General features: G+C 31.3%; 5 non-coding genes across 5 annotated transcripts in view; all 5 read left to right on the forward strand.

The window, feature by feature from the left end:
* Positions 1-520: 520 nt before the first annotated feature.
* On the forward strand, positions 521-639 carry LOC145847679 (5S ribosomal RNA). Its single transcript, XR_014371458.1, has one exon. It is a non-coding gene; the product is annotated as a 5S ribosomal RNA (ribosomal RNA).
* Positions 640-3,494: 2,855 nt separating this feature from the next.
* On the forward strand, positions 3,495-3,613 carry LOC145847672 (5S ribosomal RNA). The gene has a single exon (XR_014371453.1). It is a non-coding gene; the product is annotated as a 5S ribosomal RNA (ribosomal RNA).
* A 3,846-nt stretch (positions 3,614-7,459) lies between these two features.
* On the forward strand, positions 7,460-9,267 carry LOC145847671 (small subunit ribosomal RNA). Its single transcript, XR_014371452.1, has one exon. It is a non-coding gene; the product is annotated as a small subunit ribosomal RNA (ribosomal RNA).
* Positions 9,268-9,449: 182 nt separating this feature from the next.
* On the forward strand, positions 9,450-9,602 carry LOC145847663 (5.8S ribosomal RNA). The gene has a single exon (XR_014371444.1). It is a non-coding gene; the product is annotated as a 5.8S ribosomal RNA (ribosomal RNA).
* Positions 9,603-9,824: 222 nt separating this feature from the next.
* LOC145847675 (large subunit ribosomal RNA) overlaps positions 9,825-10,000 on the forward strand; it is a 3,631-nt gene continuing 3,455 nt past the window's right edge. The window contains exon 1 of the ribosomal RNA XR_014371454.1: positions 9,825-10,000. This exon is cut by the window's right edge and continues 3,455 nt beyond it. This is a non-coding gene — a ribosomal RNA (large subunit ribosomal RNA).

Below are 10,000 nucleotides of genomic sequence, written 5' to 3' on the forward strand. Positions count from 1 at the left end.
TTATATTATAATGTATGTGTATTAGATACTATTATTTTATAACATAAACATAGATGAGTTATTAAATTAAACGTCAAATATTTTATTACCTAAAATTAAGTTAATCGTAAAATCTGATGTAGTATGAGATATTCTTTAGAAACTAACTATAAATATTCTTGAAGTAAAACAAAACCATCTATAAATAGAACAATGAGAAATAGTAAAACAAACTAAACACAACATGTTTATTTTAACATTGTTTTTTATTTAGTTTAATCACTTAATAAACTTTACTTCTAATCATAGTATTTAATATAGAATATAGTTAACAATCTTTTAAACAAAGTCTTAAATAAAGTTACAGGGAGTAATTGTAATTAAAACACCAAAAAAAAAGGTTTTAATAAAAAAAATACTTACATCAAGTTAAAATTTTATAAGGATTAATTTTAAAATATCAAATTGATTGTAAATCAAGTGCAAATAGGTTTTTTAAACAAACCGAAGGGTTTATAAAGGCTTGTAAACGCTTTCAAACGCCTACGACCATACCACACTGAGCACACCCCATCTCGTCCGATCTGGGAAGTTAAGCAGTGTCGGGCGTGGTTAGTACTTAGATGGGTGACCGCTTGGGAATACCACGTGCCGTAGGCTTTTGCTTTTTGAATTCATCTTTTTTGTACTATTTTTCTTTCTGACCTATTTATACTTATTACTCGTTTATTTACATTTCTTTAACGCTTAAAAGAAAAGTAAATTCTAGTTATTAGCAAATAAAAACGTAAGCCAATCAGATAACGTTATTTGCTGTTTAAACCAATTAGAGCGCTAAAAAAGTGGTTTGACCAGTTTGAGATATCGAAAAAATAATGGCACCATCTTGTAGAGTACAATTTTCTGAGTTAAAATTAATACAATTAGTCTTTTATACTAAAACTTAAAAGTTTTTTTGTCCAAAAACAAATAAAAGCGTGGCTACTTGAAAAATCAAACGAAAATAAATTTTGCACTTTTGTATTGTGAGTCATAATAAGTTATTTACTGTTACCAACAGATACTAGCAAAAGCTTTTTAAAGTTTTGTATTAACTTAATGTATTTGTAATTACTTTTACTTAATAGAAACTATTGAATTACGTTTACTTAGTTTACTTTTGTATGTGTATTAAATATATAGCAATTTTGCTTGAACTTAAATAAAGATTATTAAACTATTAAAAGAAAACTATCAAAGTTTACTAACTCAAAAGCTAAATCTTAGTTATATTGTTATAAACATTTATGTTGTAATTTACTAATAACTAAATGAGTTTATTTCAAACAAAAAGAATTAAATAATGTTATGTTATGTCAAGCCTACTATATGAGGTATATAGGTATATAAGGTATACAAGCTTATGTTTGAAAGTTATAATAATTAAAATAAAAATAAATATTTAGTTGGTAAAATTTGTATTTAATATGCTTTGAAATTAGAGTTAGTATAGATGTTTTTTTTTAAATATAATAAATATAAGTATTTAGTTACTAATAATAAACTAAAATACCAATTTTGTAGTTATTACAAAAAAAAAAACTTATCTTACTTAAAGTTCACTGTAATTGAAACATTATACAAAAGCTTTATAATTATAAGCTTTGAATAATTCTATTTGAATAAATAATAGATTCATAACTATATTCATGTTTGCATATTTAAATTATAAAAAGTTAGTGTTTTGTGTATTGACTTTATGATTATTTTATTTTAGTAACTGTTAGTTTTATACTTTAATAAAAGAAATATGGTTAACAAGTAAGTTAAAAATGAAAGAAGCATAAAAAAACACACTAATTAACTGCTTATTCAATAGTTTGATTATTTAATTATTTTTCTGTTATATAGTTTAATCGTATTGTATAAAAAATACAGAGGTTTAAAGTAAGTTTGAATAAAAATAAAACAAAACATATAATATAAGCATTAGTTAAAATACATAGTTTTTTTTTCTAAAAAAATTTAATTCTTTAATAATAAGTAGTAATTTAAATAAAAAATAATACAAGTAAAGTTATACAATATATATACTATAGTTTGTCAAACTAGGCAAACACTACTAGGCAAAAAACAAACTAGGCAAAAAACCTACAAAGTAGGCCACCACTACAATCCTATGTTCCAACTGGAAATTCAATGAGATCGTTACTGTACTTGTGATGAACGTTGATAATCCCCAAGATTGTAAGTCGAAGGCCTTACCCAACCTAACCAGCGCACTGGTTTTCTTACAACTGAATTAATCAACATTTATTATTGAATATAATCATTATTGATAGATAGAGGAATGTTGACAATCAACAACAGATTGTAGGTCAAAGGCATTACTCGACCCAAGTACCCACAACCTAGATTGAACAACATTTATTAGATAGATTTGTTTAATGATAGATAGAGGAATATTGTCAATCCACAACAGATTGTAAGTCAAAGGCATTACTCGACCCAAGTACCCACAACCTAGATTGAACAACATTTGTTAGATAGATTAGTTAGATAGATAAATAGTACAGTATAATCTCAAAGAATTTGAAGCCCGAACATTGAACGATAGTGGTGTTTCGTGACGACTAGCGGGATTCGATCTTACAACCTTCTGCTTATGAGTCAGCTGATAAGACCACTGACCCACCGCGCCACGACAAAGATAAAGAAATATTTTGCTATATAAATAGGTTGATTTTTATAATTTTGTTATACAGTGTCAATTACAGTGAACTTCAAGTAAGATATACAACAGTATATATATTTCCGAGTCTGACTTTGAGTACTTTTTATATATTATTAACAAGATTTTTTAGGAGTAATATCTGTTTAGTTCTTTAATATATCTTTAAAATAATAATATTTTTTAAGGTGTTTAAAACTTTTAGAAGCTGTATGTAATGTCTTTTAGTTTAATAGTTCTTTTAAATTAGTAAAAAAAATAAACATGGTTGAGTTATCAAATTAAACAAAATAGAACGTCAAGTATTTAATTACTAAAATTAATTTAATTAAAAAAAAATCTCAGGTAATCTAAAATGTCAGGAATTATTTAAAAATAAATATAAATTTAAAACTTATTATATTGAAAAGATTGATGAATAATACTCTTGAATGTATGCAATGTTTGTATTTGTAATGCAATAACATAAATGGATAGATCAATGACAAATTGTAAACATATTGTATTATTTTATTTTACGATTTTATTTTATTTATTTAATAATTCAATAAACTTTACTTCTACTTTTCCTGGTCTTAGGTAATTTATAGATAACAATTATTTAAACAAACACTTTTGTACAGTTACAATACAGTTTTAGTACAGTTTGGGAGTAACTGTTGATTAAAAAAACAAAAAAAAAGTTAATTCAGGTTAAAATTTTATAAGGAATAATTTTAAAATATCAAATTGATTGTAAATCAAGTGCAAATAGGTTTTTTAAATAAACCGAAGGGTTTATAAAGGCTTGTAAACGCCTTCAAACGCCTACGACCATACCACACTGAGTACACCCCATCTCGTCCGATCTGGGAAGTTAAGCAGTGTCGGGCGTGGTTAGTACTTAGATGGGTGACCGCTTGGGAATACCACGTGCCGTAGGCCTTTGCTTTTTGAATTCATCTTTTTTGTACTATTTTTCTTTCTGACCTATTTATACTTATTACTCGTTTATTTACATTTCTTTAACGCTTAAAAGAAAAGAAAATTCTAGTTATTAGCAAACAAAAACCTTAGCCAATCAGATAACGTTATTTGCTGTTTGCTTATTTGCTGTTTAAACCAATTAGAGCGCTAAAAAAGTGGTTTGACCAGTTTGAGATATCGAAAAAATAATGGCACCATCTTGTAGAGTACAATTTTCTGAGTTAAAATTAATACAACTAGTCTTTTATACTAAAACTTTAAAGTCTTTTTGTCCAAAAACAAATAAAAGCGTGGCTACTTGAAAAATCAAACGAAAATAAATTTTGCACTTTTGTATTGTGAGTCATAATAAGTTATTTACTGTTACCAACAGATACTAGCAAAAGCTTTTTAAAGTTTTGTATTAACTTAATGTATTTGTACTTAGTTTAAATTAATAGAGTTTATTTGGTTTACTTTATTATGTGTATTGAATGTGCTAGTATCTAAAAATAAATACAACTAAAACAAAACAAACAAGGAGAGTACTTGAATAGAACCAACACAATTTACAGACCAGTTGTGTACTAAATTTAAAGAAATTCTGAATAGTGAATATGCAATTATTATTATAAGTTCAAAGTTCACTTTAATTTAAATTAATGTATTTTGTAAATTGGTTTTATTTAATACGATAGTAGTGAATTACTTTATTTAATTTACTTTAGTATGTGTTGTATAACTTTATTTAAACCAGAAGCAAAACGGGATTATACTTTCAATAAACTACACAATTTACAGACCAGTTGTGTACTAAATAAAAAGCTATTGTGAATGGTGAATATGCAATTATTATTATAAGTTTATAAGTTCACAGTTTACAAAAGCTTTAGAATTTAGTTACTATTTTGTTCATATTTGCATATCTAATTTATGAAAAGTTAGTGTTATGTGTATTGGCTTTTTAATTTCTTTATTTGTAGAACTGTTAGTTTTATATTCTAAAGAAACATTTTTAAATAAATATGTTTAACAAGTAACTTAAAAATGGAAGAAATATATTGTATATATTGAACTATTTATATTTATTCTAGCTATTTGCTTAGTGTATTTATTAATGTGATTATTTTATTTTGTTGTTTGTCTTATAGTTTAATCGTATTGTGTTGAAATATATATATAACAAATACAGAGGTTTAAAGTAAGTTTAAATGAAAATAAAATAAGACATATAGTTGAAATATAAGTTTAAAAAAATAGTTTTTTTTTTTTTTTTTTTCTTTGTTTGTTTGATTGTTTGTTTATTATATAATCGCGACGTGTCATTTTATTACTTTTAAGCATACTAAATATAATAATAGGTATAGTTATAGGAAAAATTCAATTAGTTTCTAATGTAATAAAAAAGTTTATTTCCACAAATAAATAAATACCTGAAAAATCAAATGAAAAATAAATTTCGCACTCCTGTATTGTGAGTCATAATAGGTTATTTACTGTTACCAACAGATACTAGCGAAGGCTTTTTAAAGTTCTATGTTAATTCAATGTATTTGTACTTAGTTTTATTAAAATGACAGTATTGATGGTTACGTTTATTAAGTATGTTTATTTAACGTTATGTAACTCAAGTAAAACCAGAAGCAAATAAGGAGACTACTTTCAATAAACTACACAATTTACATACCAATTGTATACTAAACTTAAAGCTATTCTATTTTATTCTTGATAGTTATTTTAAAGTTATTAAATTATACAAATGTATTTTGTAAAGTAGTTTTATAAAGTTACTATAGTTTATTTAACTTACTATAGTATGTGTTATATAATTTTAATTAAACCAGAAGCAAAAAGGGAGACTACTTTAAATAAACTACACCATTTATTGTTATATATAACTCTAATAAAACCAGAAGCAAAAAGGGAGACTACTTTAAATGAACTACACAAATTAAAAATATATTATTATTTATAAATCAATCGTGTTGTGTTTCAAAATACATTTTTCAAATAATGTTTTACAAGTATTTATCAGTTATTTAGTTTTCTTTTTATAGTTTAGCCGTATTGTTTTATTTATTTGTTATTATTTTTATTTAATTGTTTGCTTATTATATTTATCGCCATGTGCTTAAAAAATAAAACAACTATAAAGGTTAAAAAAGTAAGTTTAAATAAAAATAAAATGAAACATACAAAATAAGCTTATGATTTTTTATTATTATTATTATTATTATTATTATTTTTATTTTATTGTTTGTTTATTATATCTATCGCCATGTGCTTAAAAAATAAAACAACTATAAAGGTTAATAAAAGTAAGTTTAAATAAAAATAAAATGAAACATACAAAATAAGCTTATGATTTTTTATTATTATTATTATTATTATTATTATTTTTATTTCATTGTTTGTTTATTATATCTATCGCGATGTGCTTAAAAAATAAAACAACTATAAAGGTTTAAAAAGTAAGTTTAAATAAAGATAAAATGAAACATATAAAATAAGCTTATGTTTGATTTTTTTATTTTACTTTTATTAAATTGTTTGCTTATTATATTTATCGCGATGTGCTTAAAAGAATAGAACAAATACAAAGGTTTAAATTGTAAGTTTTAAATAAAATAAAATGAAACATACAAAATAAGCTTATGATTTTTTATTATTATTATTATTATTATTATTATTATTTTTATTTCATTGTTTGTTTATTATATCTATCGCGATGTGCTTAAAAAATAAAACAACTATAAAGGTTTAAAAAGTAAGTTTAAATAAAGATAAAATGTAACATATAAAATAAGCTTATGTTTGATTTTTTTATTTTATTTTCATTTAATTGTTTGTTTATTATATTTATCGCAATCTGCTTAAAAAAATAAAACGAGTATTAAGGTTTGAAAAGTAAGTTTAAATAAAAATAAAATAAAAATATAAAATAAGCTTATGTTTTTTTTTTTTTTTTTTTTATTATTATTATTTTTATTCAATTTTTTGTTTATTATATTTATCGCAATGTGCTTAAAACGATAAAACAAATATAAAGATTTAAAAAGTACGCTTAAATAAAAAATAATACAAATAAAGTTTATTTATAATAAATATATATATATTTAAAACATTAAAAAAAGTAGTTTATACATATTTTTTTTTATTTATTTCTTTTAAACATATTAAATAAAGTATAAAAAAGTATTAAAACATTTAAACGTAGCATAAATAAGCTTAAAACATTAAAATAATCGAAAAGAAACAAAGAAATTGAAAAAAATCGGAAAAAATCGGCAAAAAAAGTTCAACAGCAACATTTGAGCATCATACACGTATGCATTACTTTACACTAGTGAGAGAGACGTGTTTGTGCGTTCGGTCGACTTGACGAGAAAGCGGGCTTAAAGCATTACTGTTTAGCACCCGAGGCGCGGCTATTGCAGCGGCGGCGAACGTGCTATGTAAACGCATTGGAGCAGCGTATGAAAAACTACAAGCGTCCAGCGGCGGTAGGCTTATAGCTTTGCGAAGTCGTCGAGACGAGTAGCCGACGCAGGCAGGCACGGCTCGAGGCGGGTAACTGCAGCAGACAGATGGCGTGTTGCTGCTGACGAGTTAACCGGCAGAAGGCAAACGGTTGGTCGGGAGAAAGAACAGTCAGTTGTATAGCTGCATGCTGCAGTCGACGCGGGCTGGCGCTTTAAACAGCAAAAGGCCGGCGCCGACTTTCAGTAACGTTCGCAAGGCTTTTAAGCCGAGTGATAGAAAAGGTCTGTATTTATACAGTAAAAACGCTCAGTCGAGCAACGGGTTTAAACGCCCTCGGATAGTTATCTGGTTGATCCTGCCAGTAGTCATATGCTTGTCTCAAAGATTAAGCCATGCAAGTGTAAGTACGAGCTCACGTACAGTGAAACTGCGAATGGCTCATTAAATCAGTTATGGTTCATTTGATTGTACGCTTTTACATGGATAACTGTGGCAATTCTAGAGCTAATACATGCGTAAAGCGCCGAACTGACGTGAGGCGCGCATTTATCAGACCAAAACTAACCGGCTTTCGGGTCGTTACAATGGTGACTCTGGATAAGCTTGCGGATCGCACGGCCTAGTGCTGGCGACATCTCATTAAAGCAACTGCCCTATCAACTATCGTCGGTACGGTATCGGCCTACCGAGGTTGTAACGGGTGACGGAGAATCAGGGTTCGATTCCGGAGAGGGAGCCTGAGAAACGGCTACCACATCCAAGGAAGGCAGCAGGCGCGCAAATTACCCATTCCCGGCTCGGGGAGGTAGTGACGAAAAATAACAATGCAGACCTCGTACGAGGTCCTGCAATTGGAATGAGTACACTTTAAACTTTTTAACGAGTATCCATTGGAGGGCAAGTCTGGTGCCAGCAGCCGCGGTAATTCCAGCTCCAAAAGTGTATATTTAAGTTGTTGCGGTTGAAAAGCTCGTAGTTGGATATAGGGACGGCGAGGTTGGTCGGTCGAAAGGCTAGCACTGGCCTTGTTGTTCTTGTTGGTCGGTGCCTTCGCGGTGCTCTTAACTGAGTGTTGCGGTGGTCCGGCAAGTTTACCTTGAAAAAATTAGAGTGTTCAAAGCAGGCTTTACGCTTGTATAATGTTGCATGGAATAATGGAATAGGACCTCGGTTCTATTTTGTTGGTTTTCGGAGCACGAGGTAATGATTAATAGGAACGGACGGGGGCATCCGTACTGTGCCGTTAGAGGTGAAATTCTTGGATCGGCGCAAGACGAACGACTGCGAAAGCATTTGCCAAGAATGTTTTCTTTAATCAAGAGCGAAAGTCAGAGGTTCGAAGACGATCAGATACCGTCCTAGTTCTGACCTTAAACGATGCCGACTAGCGATCGGGCAGTGTCGAACTTAAGAACTGTCCGGCAGCTTCCGGGAAACCAAAGTCTTTGGGTTCCGGGGGAAGTATGGTTGCAAAGCTGAAACTTAAAGGAATTGACGGAAGGGCACCACCAGGAGTGGAGCCTGCGGCTTAATTTGACTCAACACGGGAAATCTCACCCGGCCCGGACACAGCGAGGATTGACAGATTGAGAGCTCTTTCTTGATTCTGTGGGTGGTGGTGCATGGCCGTTCTTAGTTGGTGGAGCGATTTGTCTGGTTAATTCCGATAACGAACGAGACTCTTACTTGCTAAATAGCTGCTCGACCCATTGGGTCGGAGACAACTTCTTAGAGGGACTAGTGGCGTTTAGCCACACGAGATTGAGCAATAACAGGTCTGTGATGCCCTTAGATGTTCGGGGCCGCACGCGCGCTACACTGACCGGATCATCGTGTGTTCCCTAGGCCGAAAGGTCCGGGTAATCCGTTGAACCCCGGTCGTGCTAGGGATAGGGACTTGCAATTGTTTCCCTTGAACGAGGAATTCCCAGTAAGCGCGAGTCATTAGCTTGCGTTGATTACGTCCCTGCCCTTTGTACACACCGCCCGTCGCTACTACCGATTGAATGGTTTAGTGAGGTCCTCCGATTGAGCCTGGTACGTGCGGCAACGCACTCGCCGGTGTTCGAAAAGACGATCGAACTTGATCATTTAGAGGAAGTAAAAGTCGTAACAAGGTTTCCGTAGGTGAACCTGCGGAAGGATCATTAACGAATCGAAATTTGATTTCAAGCGACGTCTCTTCTTCGAAGGGACCGAGCCCTGTAACTGTTATAGTTCGGTCGCGTTGCTTTCTGACAGCGGGAGTAATAATTCAGCACGCAAGTGCTGGCGCGGCCGCTTCTTTTTGAACACGATTTTTTGGTTGCATTGAGATTGATTAACACGAGAGATCTCTTAGCGGTGGATCACTCGGCTCGAGCGTCGATGAAGGACGGAGCTAGCTCCGAGAAGTAATGTGAATTGCAGGACACATTGAGCATCGATATTCTGAACGCGTATTGCGGCCTCGGGTAATCCTGGGGCCACGTCCGTCTCAGGGTCTTTAACACACCGATCCTTTCATTAGTTTGAAAGTGCCTGCGACTCGTTTCTTAATTAAGGAGCGTGTCGTCAAAGACAGCTGGTCTGGCGATTTCACAGCTGAAGCGTGAGCAGCCTGCTGGCCTCGGGTGAGGTAGCAACGACGGTAGGTGCTCGAGAATAAGTTAAGTGACTTCAAAAGGCCGACGTACAAAGCGCATGTACTTTTGTAGTACATCACTTTTGACCTGAGATCGGGCGGGACGACCCGCTGAACTTAAGCATATCACTAAGCGGAGGAAAAGAAACTAACAAGGATTCCCCTAGTAACGGCGAGTGAAGCGGGATAAGCCCAGCGCTAAATCCGAGCCTTTTTGGAGGGCGAGGAAATGTAGCGTATGGAATTCAGCATGCGGCGAA

This window comes from Thalia democratica, unplaced genomic scaffold (assembly GCF_965202585.1).
Source record: "Thalia democratica unplaced genomic scaffold, ktThaDemo2.hap1.1 HAP1_SCAFFOLD_1031, whole genome shotgun sequence".
NCBI lineage: Eukaryota > Metazoa > Chordata > Thaliacea > Salpida > Salpidae > Thalia > Thalia democratica.